This window comes from Bubalus kerabau, chromosome 12 (genome assembly GCF_029407905.1).
Source record: "Bubalus kerabau isolate K-KA32 ecotype Philippines breed swamp buffalo chromosome 12, PCC_UOA_SB_1v2, whole genome shotgun sequence".
NCBI lineage: Eukaryota > Metazoa > Chordata > Mammalia > Artiodactyla > Bovidae > Bubalus > Bubalus kerabau.
Window position 1 is genome coordinate 57,448,659 of NC_073635.1, and position 16,849 is coordinate 57,465,507.

Genomic DNA, 16,849 nt, shown 5'->3' on the forward strand with positions numbered 1-16,849 from the left:
TGGAAGAATTTCCAAATGTTCTTTCCTGATGTGTTGATTTGTTTTGTGTACTCTTACTTAAGTTATATTGTTTATGTGACTTATAATTTTCTTTGCTTCTAATAAGTGAGATTATTTTTCAGTCTTATTTTTGCTCAGTTTAACTTTCTTCCACATTTCATGTTCCATTGTCCTATTTTTATCTGTATTTTTATTGAGAACTTTAGTCAATTATTTTATGATTTTTGACTGAATGCTTATGTTTAGGAGTGAGGCACCTAAAATCTGATAGGAATTTCTGTGACCAGGCAGCACTGGCCAACTAATTGGCTGGCAGACTGATAGAGTGAGTAGACAGCAAGTCATTCTTTTGTCAGAGCCACACAAGTTGTTATCCTTTGGTCTTCATTGAAATTTCTCCCATTTTTAGTAAAATATCTCTCTAGTCTTGTGCCTTTCTTTGAATTTATGTTTTTGTGCTCTGATTGTTCTACACTTACATGAGAGTTGAAAGAAAGATTTTACTTTGTTGTGGGTTGTTTACCTTTAGAATTTCCATAAATGTTCATCTATAAGTTAGTTCAATTTGGCCTTAAGATATTTCATTGTGCTTCTTAGCTAATATTAGATTATGCTGTTATATTACATTGCCAGCCATCTGGCTCAATCCAGTTCATTTGCAATCTTTTTGAGTTTTTTTTTTTTTTTTCTTTTGAAGCACATATCCAAATATTAGAATTTGGCAAACACACTACAAGAGAATAAGGTAGTTGGAGCAACATTACAAATTAGACAATAATTAAATTGCAACTTTCTATCAAATAACTATCTTTCACAGTCCTTATTTACTTGGTTGATCAGCAGGCCTACATAACTACTTACCTAGACCTATCACTTTCTCAAATGTTCAGGCAGAAAATTTCTTAGATTATTTGGTAAATATACACTAATTGGTGCTGGTTAGATTTTACAAACTAAAACATAATTAGATGTCATTCTGCTTTACTTGTATTTTCATTGAGTGACATGGACCACTCAGCTCTAATTTCAATCAGGTAGACATGCTTCTCAGGTAGTACAGTGATAAGGAATCCACCTGCTAATGCAGGAGACATAAGAAATGCAGACTTGATCCCTGGGTTGGGAAGATCCCCTGGAGTAGGAAGTGGCAATCAGGAAGTGACTCCAGTATTCTTGTCTGGAAAATTCCATGGACAGAGGAGACTGTCAGGCTAGAGTCCATGGGCCTCCAAAGAGTTGGACACGACTGAGAAACTCAGCACACATACTTGTCAATAAAATGCAAATACATATGTGATAAAACTTTCAAAGCTTGCATTGCTATCTGTGAAAGGAATGCATCAGGCTAAAATACACTAGTTAAAACATTTTTTTAATATTTCATGAAAATAATCATAGTTAAAACTTCATAAACCTGATGTTAAAATTAAAAAAAAAATATTTAGGCTTAAGGTGACACTTTTCTTACTGTAAAATATTTGAAACCATGCTAAGTTGCTTTAGTCGAGTCTGACTTTGTGCAACCCTATGGACCCTAGCCCACCAGGTTCCTCTGTTTACGGGATTTTCCCAGGCAAGAATACTGGAGTGGGTTGCCATGCCCTTCTCAAGGGGTTCTTCCCAACCCAGAGATCCAGACACATGTCTGTTACGTCTACCTGCATTGGCAGGTGGGTTCTTTAGCACCAAAAGCCACTGGGTAAGCCCATTGGAAACCATAGTGAGCTGGAATGTATTGTTATGTAATTTAATTGTCATTAAAACAAATATTAGATAAAATACCTCTTGAAAAGCTGAGTTTTAAACAACACCTGGTCTAAACAGTCAGGGACATTTCCAATTTTCTGTTATCACTGAGAGCATGCTAAAGTGGTTTGCCATAAAGTTTTTAAATAAAAGGAAGAAATAGTGCATTATAAAGACTTATTCTCCACACTGTTCTCCATAGTGGCTGTACTAGTTTGCATTCCCACCAACAGTGTAAGAAGGTTCCCTTTTCTCCACACCCTCTCCAGCATTTATTGCTTGTAGACTATGGCAAAACCAATACAATATTGTAAAGTAAAAAAAAAATAAAAATAAAATAAAATAATAATAAATAAATGATAAATGGTTAAAAAAAAAAAAGACTTAACCTTCCTTAGGTGAGTGCTTTGTTTTATACCTTATTACTTTCAGTACCCCTGCACTAAAGCCTATGAATTTCAACAAAGCAATTCAACCTACTTTATTAGGTTCCAATGTAGGAAACAACTTAAATGCCCACATTTTGACTATATCTCAAATTCCAGCTTTTATAATGCTCACGGTCATATTAAAAGTCTCCAATTTCAGCAATATTATCACATCACCTACACTCTTTGGATTCAGTTATATTTACTTTGTTAAATTTGTGGTGAGAATAAACCAATAAGTCTACTTCAAATTTAGAATACTTTCTGACACTGTAAAAATTTCTTAAGTTTGTATAAACTAGGTATCTTTGGAGTATGAGTGATTTGTATAAATGAGATACAAAAATGAACAGAAACATTTGTTGCTTTGAAGAATTATAATATGTGGTTTATTGAACTCAGCAAACAATCTGCTGTTCATAATGGAAGAAAATAATAGCTAAGAAAAGGAGAGAATGAAAAACATTTACCCAGAAGGTACTGAGGAACAAAAGATGGCAGCAGAGAACATTGGTGTTCACTATTAAGCCTTGAGTATGAGAAGAAATGGTCTTCCTAAGATGCTGTATATTTTTTGTCTCAGACACTTTTTTCTTTACCTTTTTTTTTCTAGTTCTAAAGTGAAATGGATTATCAGTAACTGCTCTACAACTCAAAATGACATAAATCTGTGCTCTTTACATTATTCAAATATTCAATCAGAGTTTCATGAATATTTTATGAGAAGACACTTGAATTCACAGAATATTGATATTTGATTACATTAATATTTGGCTGTTAGTAGTAATGCGAGTTAATTTTAGGGGTATAGTTAAGAGGAAGAGAAAATTCTCAACTTGTGAGGAATCATCTCAGTCATGTGTCATTGTTTTCTCAGTATAAATAGATCCTACGCAGTGTATGAGGAAATGTAGAAAACTGTTTTATTTGTGGCAAAATTAGTAGAGACTTATCAGGAAGGTCTACAAAGTTTATCACTGGCTGATGGCCCAAAAGAGAAAAAAAAATTCTCTAGAGAGTTTTGCCATGTGTTAGTACTCTAATTCTCGTGTTAAACTTTTTTTTTTTTGAGAATTATAATAAAATTATTTATCTTAGTGACTTTCAATAACTTTGAAAAACATGTGTGTTGAATTTTCAAGCTACATTACTTTTGAGAACTATAGTTAAACATATTTGAGTATTTAAATCATTTTTTCTTTGTACCATAATGTCAGTAAAATGATATGGCCATATTCTATAATCAGTCGTAAAGTGTGCCTCTTAAAATCTTAATAGCTGTTTATAAGGAACAGAATTATGTATGTCATGCATGATTACTTTAGAGCCATCTATGCCTAAAGTGCTAAAGTCAAGTAGTTACTAATTGTTAGCTTCACGTTGTTAGAAACACTAACCATAATTGTTCCCTACCACTTCTACAGACTGTTAGAATATATTGTTGAAAATAAAACAGACACATTCTGTTATTAAAAGCCCAATAGGAGCCTGGTAGGCTGCAATCCATGGGGTCCCGAAGAGTCGGACACCACTGAGTGACTTCACTTTCACTTTTCACTTTCATGCATTGGAGAAGGAAATGGCAACCCACTCCAGTGTTCTTGCCTGGAGAATCCCAGGGACGGGGAAGCCTGGTGGGCTGCCGTCTATGGGGTCGCACAGAGTCGGACACGACTGAAATGACTTAGCAGCAGCAGCAGCAGCGTTAAATCTGCCCAGTGACGTGCTAAAGTTACTCTGCCATTAAGTAGAGTCAATCCTTAAAAATGATTGCCTCTGTTAGCTTTTTAAAGTGTCTTATTATCTAACAAGAAAAAGAGTCAGAATTCCAATAAAAGTAAGGATCAAAATTAAGATATATTACTCACCTTTGGGCAGGATGAAAGAAAGTGAAGTTGCTCAGTCATGTCTGACTATTTGTGACCCCATGGACTGTAGCCTTCCAGGCTTGTCTATCCATGAAATTTTCCAGGCAAGAATACTTGAGTGGGTTACCATTTCATTCTCCAGGAAATCTTCCCAACCCAGGGGTTGAATCCAGGTGTCCCAGATTGTAGGCAGACGTTTTACTGTCTGAGCCACCAGGGAAGATCTGGGAAGGATGAATCTGAAATAAGGTATACTATTGTATATATGTGAAGCTGTTATATAAACAGTTGAAGAGAAATTCACATAAGTTGAGTTAAAAACTAGGTGATTCATAGAGCATTTAAAACATATTATTTTTATTATTTCATAGTTGATAGAAAATATCTATCCATGGAGGGCCCTAGTGAATTACTGTGAGGGGTTTGCAAGGTTGAATTCAGTCAGCAAGAAAAGAAAAAGAAAATATGGTCAGATAGGTAATAGATATAAAACCTAATGAAGTCAATGAGGGATTCAGTTATATATTTAGTATCTAATGCACTTTTCAGTATATTATTATGAGAGTAAATTTAAATATCTGTTAAATAATAGCATACAATAGAGCTATGACTTATAAAAGCTACAGTATGTGTTTTGCTAGCATAGCAACTCTAAATTTAACTTCCCTTTTATTCAGAATTGCTATTAAGTTTTATCAGATGCTATTTTTGACAAATATTGTTTTGTGTTAAAAATTTTGTCACTCAAAAATCTTTGTACTTATATAACCATATATTTATATATTTAATGTATTTAAATGTATATATTTAAATATGATATATTTATTATATGTAAGACACATATTTATAAGACAGTGTTTAATACATATGCTACTGCTAAGTCACTTCAGTCGTGTCCGACTCTGTGCGACCCCATAGACGGCAGCCCAGCAGGCTCCCCTGTCTCTGGGATTCTCCAGGCAAGAACACTGGAGTGGGTTGTCATTTCCTTCTCCAATGCATGAAAGTGAAAAGTGAAAGTGAAGTCGCTCAGTTGTGTCCGACCCTCAGCGACCCCATGGACTGCAGCCCACCAGGCTCCTCCGTCCATGGAATTTTCCAGGCAAGAGTACTGGAGTGGGGTGCCATTGCCTTCAAATATCTATAAATAGGTGTATGTGAGAGGGGGGAAGACTAAGTCAAACAGGTGTTATCTTCACTTTGTCAACAGGTTTTTAAAGTACTTTTACCTAATTAAATGTTATATGTATGTAAGTATTTCACAATTCTTAACTGTATTAGGCATCTTTATTATTTGTATACTGATCTATAAGAAAAAAAATAAGTTCTCATTTTCTCTATGCTTTAGAATAATTTCCACTATATCTAAACTATCAATTCTTAAATATGCTTGAGATTTAACCTTTGCATGCATTTAAACTTGGCACTTTTTGTGGTGACAGTGAAAATTAAGGTAGCTATCATTAATTCAGTTTCTCAATTTTTTTTCTCTATTAACTCCCCTGGTTACGTTTTTTCACATTGATTTTCAGTTGAAAGTAGGATGTAAGATCATCTGTAATTCAAATTTGCTCCTATGGATTAACCACAATTTCAGCATCTTTATAGATCCTCTTTCTCTGATCCTATTGTAATGGATAGTTTCTTGACTCTTAACTGAGGCACATCTGTATATATCTGAGACATACCCTCAACATACATGCACATATATACTAAATCAGCTACTGCTGCTGCTGTTGCCAAGTCGCTTCAGTCGTGTCCAACTCTGTGTGACCCCATAGATGGCTACAATTTATAATAAATATATTCTAATAGATATAGTAAATATCTAGTACTAAGAGACTGAATAGGATAATTTAATTTGTATTATCATTTGGCTAAGTGTGTAATATATGTTGAAACAGGAAAAATATCTTTATTGTTGAGTTCTTATTAGTATTCTTTGAAGTCCTAACAATCCAATATATACAGTGCTTCAGAGAGTTTACATAGGTTACCTTTAATCTTTATTTCTCTGGTTAAACAATAGGTCTCTCAGAATCAAATGAAGGGATGTGCCACTGGGTTGGGGGTTTTGTGGTGTTTTACAGTTTACATCATTACATAGAAATTTTCTTGAAATTGTCTGGTGACCAAGTGTTACTCTCTTAATAACTCAATCCATGACCAGCCTATCCTAGCACATGATTTTAAAAGGCAGCTATTATTATTTCTCTTTTCTGCAGTTGTAAGCTTGAAGGCCCTTGATATTAAATAATCTACTCAAAATCTTTCACTCAACAAATATTTATTAGGTACAAAATGGATGCCTGATTTCATGTTTATGTATCAGTTCAGTTCAGTTGCTCAGTCATGTCCAACTCTTTGTGACCCCATTGACTGCAGCACACCAGGCCTTCCTGTTCATCACCAACTCCTGGAGTTTACTCAAACTCATGTCCATCAAGTCTGTGATGCTATCCAATCACCTCATTCTCTGTTGTCTCCTTCTCCTCCTGCCTTCAGTCATTCCCAGCAGCAGGGTCTTTTCTAATGAGTCAGTTCTTTGCATCAGGTGGCCAAAGTATTGGAATTTCAGCTTCAGGATCAGTCCTTCCAATGAATATTCAGGACTGATTTGCTTTAGGATGGACTGGTTGGATCTCCTTGCAGTCCAAGAGACTCTTAAGAATCTTCTCCAACATCACAGTTCAAAAGCATCAATTCTTTGGCACTCAGCTTTCTTTATAGTCCAACTCTTGCATCCATACATGACCACTGGAAAAACCACAGCTTTAACTAGATGGACCTTTGTTGGCAAAGTAATGTGTGTGCTTTTTAATATGCTGTCTAGGTTGGTCATAACTTTTCTTCCAAGAAACAAGTGTCTTTTAATTTCATGGCTGCAGTCACCATCTGCAGTGATTTTGGAGCCCCCCCAAAATGCAACCCGTCACTGTTTCCACTGTTTCCCCATCTATTTGCCATGAATTGATGGGACCAGATACCATGATCTTACTTTTCTGAATGTTGAGTTTTAAGCCAACATTTTCACTCTCCTCTTTCACTTTCATCAAGAGGCTCTTTAGTTCTTCTTTGCTTTCTGCCATATGAGTGACGTCATCTGCATATCTGAGGTTATTCATATTTCTCCTGGAAATCTTGATTCCAGCTTGTGCTTCATCCAACCCAGTGTTTCTCATGATGTACTATGCATATAAGTTAAATAAGCAGTGTGACAATAGACAGCCTTGACGTACTCCTTTCCCAATTTGGAAGCAGTCTGTTGTTCCATGTCCAGTTCTAACTGTTGCTTCCTGACCTGCATACCGATTTCTCAAGAGGCAGGTCAGGTGGTCTGGTATTCCCATCTCTTTATATGGTGAAGTCTTTAAGTAAATTCACTAGTTTTCAGATCAGAGGTAATTCATTAAAATTGTTTACCTAAAGTACACCACCTCTCACCCAGTCTCCTTATTCATGGTAGGAAATGTGGAAATAAAATAGAATGGATCTTTGGTTTACAAGAAACTCACATTTGATAAAAGCATATATAATATAATATTATATATAAAAATTCAAAGATATTTTATATAATATATACAATAAATATATATTATATATTTAAATATAGCATAATATATAGTATAAAATTAATATATAATATATAATTAAAAATTCAAAATTTAAAGCAATGAGAATCTCTCACCCTTTGAAAAATATTACTAAATATATGACATATATTCTCCCATATATTTCACTACCAAAAATTGTGGTGCACATTGTTTATCAAAAATGTCACCCAGTATATTTACTGCTACCTCTTTTCTCTTAATTTGACATTTTTATTCTTAAAACATTTTAAAGATGATTTTCTTCCACATGCAGCCAGAATTGTTTACTCAGTATTCTAATAACTGTAATTTACTTAGTTTTTCTAACATTTTAATTAAATGTCCCAGATATACTTACCTAAGATTCATTGAAGATTTCCTTCTTATTTCTGTATTTATGCATTAATATACTTGAAACATGGTATTCTAAAACAGCAAAACTCTTTTTTGAGCTGCTGATAATATTATGTCTTTACCTCAAAAATAGATATAAGAATGTGCTTTTTGATAAATCATGACACTACATACTTATGATCATCTTTTAATATTTATTAATATATTCAATAAATTATATTAGAGTCTGTTAAAACAGGTTTTAACATTTTCTGTTTATTAATATTTAAACCTATACAACTGCAAATTTCAATACTTTATGATGATATGTTCTTCCATTTTGACCTTCTCTATTTTGTCTCTATGATTGTTTTGTTTTCAATGTATTACTTACTCTATATGTGAGCTATCTTCTCATGATATATCTCTTTAAATTCATAAATGCATTTCTATATATTTCTCTATTATAACAATAAGACTGTTTAATAAACGACAACTTCTATGTGCCTCTGCCTCAAATTTGTGCTTCAGTCTGAAAGTGAGTACACATACTACTAGGGTTCAGTTGATCTTGGCCCAGTTTGGCTGATTTTAATTCCAACTTGCGAGTCATATTTATCTATTTCTCTCATATTCATGTGCTAGGACATGCTGCTCTCCAAATACTTTCTTTTCATTCAGGACCATAAGAGAACAAGAGGTTAAGTCAACCTTCACAGTCACAGCTCAGTTCAGTCACTCAGTCGTGTCCGACTCTTTGCAACCCCATGAATTGCAGCATGCCAGGCCTCCCTGTCTATCACTAACTCCCGGAGTCCACTCAAACTCACGTCCATCGAGTTGGTGATGCCATCCAGCCTTCTCATCCTCTGTCATCCCCTTCTCCTCCTGCCCCCAATCCCTCCCAGCATCAGAGTCTTTTTCAATGAGTCAACTCTTCGCATGAGGTGGCCAAAGTACTGGAGTTTCAGCTTTAGCATCATTCCTTCCAAAAAACACCCAGGACTGATCTCCTTCAGAATAGACTGGTTGGATCTCCTCACAGTCACAGTGAAAGACTATATTAGCTTCACATATACTAGCATTCTACTTATCAAAGCAAAGCATATGGACAACCACAACATCAGTGGGGAAGAAAAATGTACCCCGTCAAGGGTCAAGATTAAGATGAAGCTATTGAGGAAAAGCTGTGAAGCTGAAAAGTACAAGCTGGACCTTATTTAGAATTTCAGTATTTTAAAATCATGAGCCATTTAACATTAAATTTGTTTGAATTCCAAAATTGTATTAAAATGTCATTTATTTAGTTATTGAATCTTGGTTCCCCGTTATACATTGCATCTGATGAGACTGAAGAGAGACTCACTTTACCCTCCACACTGCCCAGATTCTACTCACTCTTATGAGGGATACTTTAAAGGCACTTTACAAAAGACTTTGGCTTATGTATAATGATATAGTATAACATATATTTAATAAAAATATAGGATATTTATAATACTAAAATATATAGTTAATATAAAATAATCAGAAGGGTTTATCATAAGACTGGAATAATGGTTGATTTATGAGCTCTGAGTGTCTACAGTGGTTTCTAAATTCATGGCACTTAAGTTCTTAATCCAAAAAGTGGTTACTCAAATGTTTTACTAATATTTTAACTATTGTAAGCAGTAAAATCACACACATACAAAATCAGTACTTACAAAAATAAATGAAATGAATGTGGCTAATTGTGATGTCTATAGTTGCATGGATTCACCAAAAACACTACCAGGATCTTCTCAGTGTATTACATGTTATTGAAAGCAATTCTAGACCCTGCTGATAGCAGATATATATATTTTAACCTCAGATGCCTTATAACTGTGCTCTCCTTGAACAAAAACTTAGCTTTATATATCGAGTAATACTCCCACTATGTATGTCAAATAGAAGAAATCAGCAGCTCTATTACTTAACTATAGTGAAAAGCTAAAAGGAGATGTGAAAGAGAAAATGCTCCATTTTTACAGTATTTGAACTGTTTTTTTTTTTTTCTTTCAGCAGGAATGATTTATGTCTTACTGAAGCTATAAGAACTGGTGGTTTAGGATTGCACTACCACATGTATTAAATACATATCTAAGAAAATCCTACATATTTCTGATTTTGCACAAAGATAATTTCACTTACATCTGTTATATATATATAAAATATCATACACACATATAATGTATATTACATATACATATTATATATATTTCCAAAATATACCTATATTCTGATTATTCAAAATTCTCTTCTTCAAGTGCCTTGAACATACGATTAATGTGCCTATTGTGTAATACATAACTACCTGGAGTACTTGCTGTCATGAATATGAATTTAAGGGAGCCAAGCTAGTTTAGGGGACAGTTATGGTTGTAGAAGTCTAAAGTCCCTATAGCATGACATTAAAATAAGTTCAAATTATCTCAGAAGCCTGAAGTTTGATTATGCTCTACTTATCTGCTTACATTAACTACAGTTGATATTTCAGGAAGGAAATGTGCCTGTGTTTATTCTGTCTGCTCTGCTAAGGCTTTAGAGGCATAGGGATAATGTGGCGGTATCAAAATGAACCTGACTCATAGACTACCCAAATGGGTTCGAGAAGTTGAGGAAGGGCATGTAAACTTAATAGCATATTCCATAGGGTGTACACTGATGCAGGAGACACCTTCTAATAACTCAAATGGTTTAAGTGACATTGATATCTTCAAAAGAGAAGAGAAATAAGGATAAAAGAGAGCCCAGGATTATTCTGAATTATAAGCAGAATAGTAAAATAATTTAAATGAATTTCCAAAATTCCTTTTGTCTAACACCTGAATGTCACATGTTTTGTTCTACTTCATTATATTTTTAGGCCTTTTATTGGGTAATATTTATATACCCTTAAAAATAGACTGTATTCATCCCCAGCTAGCATATTTATTATTCCATAATCTCGATTTCTACCTGAATGCTATAAAATTTTTCCTTTCATATATTAACTGAAACCCTGAATTGCCTAGGTAGTGATATAGGGGCTTCTGAGGAATGAATCCAGAAATGGTATTACTAATTTTATTGCAGTTTCTCTTTTTGACAAAACTCTTCCACTGTCTAAAATCGACTGATGTGTAGATCGGAGTTATTCTAGTTGCCTCTATTTATGAATGAATAAATTATCCTCCTACTTTGGGGAAAAATCACATTTATCATTTCTGGTTATAGACTGCTTTTGTTCCAAGGTTTTGCTGCATTACCACCTTCTGTGTTTCTTTATATGTTTTCTTGTTGAGGTTTTCTGTCAGAAGACGAGTCAAAGAGGAATTTCATTAACACTCTTACCAAGATCCTGCTCAGTGCAGTGCCAACTCACATGACTACTTGGCATGACTTCACTTGAATGGTGCACAACTCTGGTAGCTAACTACTCTATGTACAGTGGATTGATTGCTTATGATGCTGTCTTATATGAGCAGAGATTCATAGGAATGAGAACCTCTTAAAGTCTCCTGAAATATATAGGAATGAGAACCTCTTAAAATCTCTTAAAATGAATGTCAACTAATTCCATAGTTTCTCAATGTGTTAATTTGTCTAAACTATTTACTAGAATTCAATTTCTGTTTTTTGGAATACCTTTTATGTGTCAAATCACTGCTTGAGACCCAAGATTTAAAAAGGGCTGTGTGGCTTAGGAATTAGTTTTTCAATATTTTGAGATACAATCTAATTTTATGTTATTTACAATTTTGTGTTACATTCATCAAATACTTGATGAGATGTAATCGTCCTAAAAATGCTGATCATGACCCTCTCTTTTAAACATAATAATTTTATTTCTTCCAATCTCCCTTACTTTATTGTAATTTCTTTTTTTTCTGTTAGAACTTACTATTTCTTAGTATTCATAGGCTTTTCTTAGTTACTAGCTTTTTATTAATTTTTATTGGACTATATTTGATTTACAAAGTTACATTAGTTTCTGCTATACAGCAAAGTGAATCATATATACATAAATCCACTCTTTTTTATATTCATTTCTGATACAGGTCATTACGGAGTATTGAGTAGAGTTCCCTCTGTTGTATGTGGTGGTTGTGATTTAGTTACTCAGTTATGTCCGACTCTTGCGACCCCATGGACTGTAGCCCACCGGGCTCTGCTATATAGTAGGCCATTATTGGTTATCTATTTCATTCATTCATGTGTGTGTGTGTGTGTGTGTGTGTGTATATATATATATATATATATATATATATATATATGCATATATGTCAATCCCAGTCTCCCAGTTTATCCTTTTCCCCCTTATTTTCCCTTGTTAACCATAAGTTTAAAAAGTGATCTACTGATCTCTTGTAAAATGTAAGATGGTAGCTTTTTTTATTGATTTTGCTGCCTGATATACATCCTCCTCCTGGGATAGGGTCTGGCCTATATAGTAAGTGATTAAGTGATTGAGAAGTATTTCTTGAATCAGTTAATGAAACCATCTAATCTCTTCCCAAATTTTTATCATTTTTCATTTGTATAGCAGCTAATGCCATTCATTTTTGTACAATATAATAAATATTGAAACAGCATCATAAATTGACATTGTTAAACCTGAAATATATCATTAAAAAGATATATGCCCTACTTGTTATTTCTTACCCTGTGCTTTCTTCCTAAGTTGAACAGCTCTATGAAGAGAACTTTCCTAAAAATAAATCCATTGTTATGAATTTCAGTATATTAAAATTTGTGTATCATAAAAAGAATAAATCATCATGTGTTTGATTATAATTTGCTTTATGACTAGGATAGAATGCTGCCATGGGATTATTTTTACTTGTGTCTAGCCTTTTCTTGATCAATAGGCTTCCCCTTAGAGAGATCATTAGAACACAAGCTGACATTCATTAGTATTTAGAAGATGAACAATGCAATGCATTTTCTTTTTGTTCAACAAACTGGTATTATTTACTTCAGTTTGCAAACTGTATCATGGCAACAAGTAGATACGTGACTTTAGTTTCCTAAGTTTTACATTTAACAATGCAAAAATGACTCCATTAGGCTTGCTGCTGCTGCTGCTGCTAAGTCGCTTCAGTCGTGTCCGACTCTGTGCGACCCCATAGACTGGCAGCCCAACAGGCTCCACCATCCCTGGGATTCTCCAGACAAGAACACTGGAGTGGGTTGCCATTTCCGTCTCCAATGCATGAAAGTGAAAGTGAAGTCAGTCAGTCGTGTCTGACTCTTAGCGATCCCATGGACTGCAGCCTACCAGCTTCCTCCATCCATGGGATTTTCCAGGCAAGAGTACTGGAGTGGGGTGCCATTGCCTTCGCTTAACTTAATATTAAAATGATTTGGTAGTTTAGCTAAAGCATCATATTGTGAAGAAATAAGTATAATTTATCCAATTCTGATTTTTGAGATTAGGCTTCCTTTCATGTGAAAGAAAGTGGAAATTGTAAAAAGAAGAGTGATTTCCAGAGGCAGGATTTTCATCAAGATCCAGGACATAGCATGTTTGCCACACTAAATTTGGTACATTAGTGTCCATGTTCACTAGCTATCCAAGCAATGTATGTGTGGTTGGTCATTCACTCTTGATACAGCCTTGATATGGCTTGTGGTTACTTTACCTTCCTATGAATCCTCCTTCAGCTTCCCTAACTCCTGGGATGTGCATGTGAGTTTAGCTCCATTGGTAAATTTCCTGGCTTCTATAAGACACTCTTCTTATCAAGGTCAGAGGGAACAAGACCAGACGGATTTCAATTTATCCTTGTGAGGTGCAGCTCATGCTCAGGGGTGCAGCCTGCTCATGATGTCTCCTTCCCCAAAGCTTGTTTGCCTTGTGGATTTTAGGCTCCAGTATCAGACACAGAGACAGCAGCCTTGCAGAGACTGGTGAACAAGATTTGAAGTTTCATAAACCAGTTCCCCATAAAAGACCGAAAAATAATACACACATATGTGCGTACATACATGTGTAAGTATTTATGTACACATTTACTAATGAATTCTACTGGTTCTATCTTTATGGTTGAACTCTGACTCATAATATTATCAAACAGTAATATTTTTAAAGGAATGTTATAGCTATAATATTTAATGAGGATATTGTAGGAAAAAGTGACATATGAAGAATGATTCCTGAAAGATCCAAAGCCATGTTGACAAAAATATATTTAACACAAGGTCAAAAGTATCTGTTCTGAGTTGAATTATGCCCAACCCAAATTCATATGTTAAAATCTTAATTACTCTGTACCTTAGATTATGCCCTTATTTGGAGACCGAGGCTTTACAGATGTAATCAAGTTAAAATGAGGACATCAGAGTGGGCCTTAATCCTGTAGGACTGATGTCCTCATAAAAAAGGAAAATTTGAAGACAACATACACTTATGGATAATTCCATGGGAACATCAAGGCAAAGATTGAGATGATGCATCTACAAGCGATGGAAAGCGAAAGATGGCTGGCAAGTCACCTGAAAAAGATGGAAGTAAAGAAAGATTCTTATTCACTATCCTCAGAAAACATCAACCTTGTATAATATCTGATTCCTAGCCTCCATAACAGTGAAACTTCATTTTTGTCTATTTAAGACATTCAGTTTATGGTTCCTTGCTAAGACAGCCCTAGCAAATTAATAGCATATTTTTATATGAATTCTAAAATTATACTTTCTAAATTTTTTTCTAAGTGTACTTCAAGGAATATACTTTTCTTTTACAGTTTCAAAAATGAAAGTAATGCAGATCGATTTGATGTTTTATTAAGTACTTCTAGGAAGCAACAGCATCCTGGTTAATATTTAATTGATAGTACAGAATTTGATATATTCTTAGGAAAAAAATTTCCTCAAAGTGTTGGCAGACTCATGGAAAGAAAGCATGGTTCACTACGTTACTCACTTTAGCAGACTATTTTAGTAATGTTATAAAATACTGACTTTCAAATCAATTATTTGTTATTTATATCCTTTAATTTAGTTTCCTTTCTATTGTATTTTATTCATTAAATAGTCATATATATACAGGTCTATGTAGTGAATAAAGTCATGAAACATGAACATTGATTATAAAAAGATCTTATTAATATGGAAGTAAAAGGTTAATCAATATTGCTTTATGCTCATATGTTGTTGAAAATAGGGACTATAGGTATCTATGGAAATTTGTTTTTTGTGTGTTTTGATTTATTTACTTATGGGGAAACAAAAATAACTGTAGGTCTAGATAGTACTGTAAATGGATGACTCTAATTGAAGAAAAAAGAGTTTCTGAATAGTGTAGCCAATTACGTCTTGAATAGGACATCATCTCTTGAATAGATCCAAGCATATGCCTATTAACACTGGAAATTTTATTGCGCAATTGAGATTAATCCTTGACTCATTTCACTTCCACTTTCTTATTCATGGGAATAGAGATAGTGATGAGGGTAGAAGATTGAATTTAATAAGGTCTGGAAATATAAGTAGGTGTACATATACCTACAAAAATATCATAATATTAAATATTAAGTTCTGTTGTGTTCACAGTGCTAAGTTCTCTTTACATAAATGGGTCACATTAGCTTGAGAGACAGAAATATATACTTAAAAAATCTTGAAGTAAATGCCTTGATGAAACTATGTTAAATATTCCATTATCATGCCATGAAGGATGAAATCATTCTGTGGAGTCAGTTAGGGAAATTTAACCATGGTAGGGTCTAATGATTTGAACATGCATACGCTTGCTTTCAATCTGTCTGTTCTGGATTCCTTAAGTACAGATGGGATGTGCCCTCTGTCCATCATTGTATACTCAGTACATATACAGGCCTGCCAGATAGCTATAAAGTCAGTATTTATGGTATAGAAGAATGAATTATCTCAAAGAAATCCATAGTATTTTGGAATGAAGTCTTATATAACTTCTACTTTTAAAAAAATCAGCCTTTATCAGCAACTTCTGATGTCAAAATAGGTTCAGATTTTCATTACTACGATCAATGATTATAGCAGTAAATGTCTCTTGGTGTTAATTCTCTGTCTTATCCCCTGAACAGTAGCTATTTTAATTGCCTATAGAATGTAATCAAAGGCCCTTAAGTGATGATCCATTACCATCTACTTCATTGTACCTTTCCTAATTTTTTCATACTATATTTTCCTAAATTCCTTTATTCTAAAAACATTACTTTTCTTATTTTCTCTATACAGAACCACAGATATTTATTTCTCTTAAGAATTTTTCAAAATATTCTATATTTTTAGGGAAGATTATATTTTGTTTTTTCATTCACCAAAATTCTTCCTGTCTGCCAGGACCTGATTGCTTCCAGAAAAAATTGCCCAGCCTGCTCTAGCGATAACTCCAATTCTCAAAATTTCTGTAGCACTTGCAAATTATACCTTTTACTTTATCCTATACTGGATAACTATTTCTTTCTTTATATTTATGGACTGCATTTTCTACTAACATATTTCTAACACAAATAAAAGCTTTTTTATATAATGTAGTGACAGCATATTTATTTAATGTGATAATATTGAGCTATTCAGGTTTTATGTTATAAATGACATAACCTGCAGAGAGTCAGAGAAAAAAACGGATCTTAAAAACATTGTTCCACACATCATTAGAGTCAACAAAGAAATTATAATCAAGGTCACATAACTTTGGTAGCATTCAATTATGAACATCAGTTCCTGGAGAGTGAAACTGACTTAGACACTAACCCTTTCCACAAAGACCATATAGAGAAACAGTGACAGATTTTCTTTTCTTGGACTCCAAATTCACTGCAGACATGAAATTAAAAGACACTTGCTCCTTGGAAGAAAAGCTATGACAAACTTAGTGTATTAAAAAGCAGAG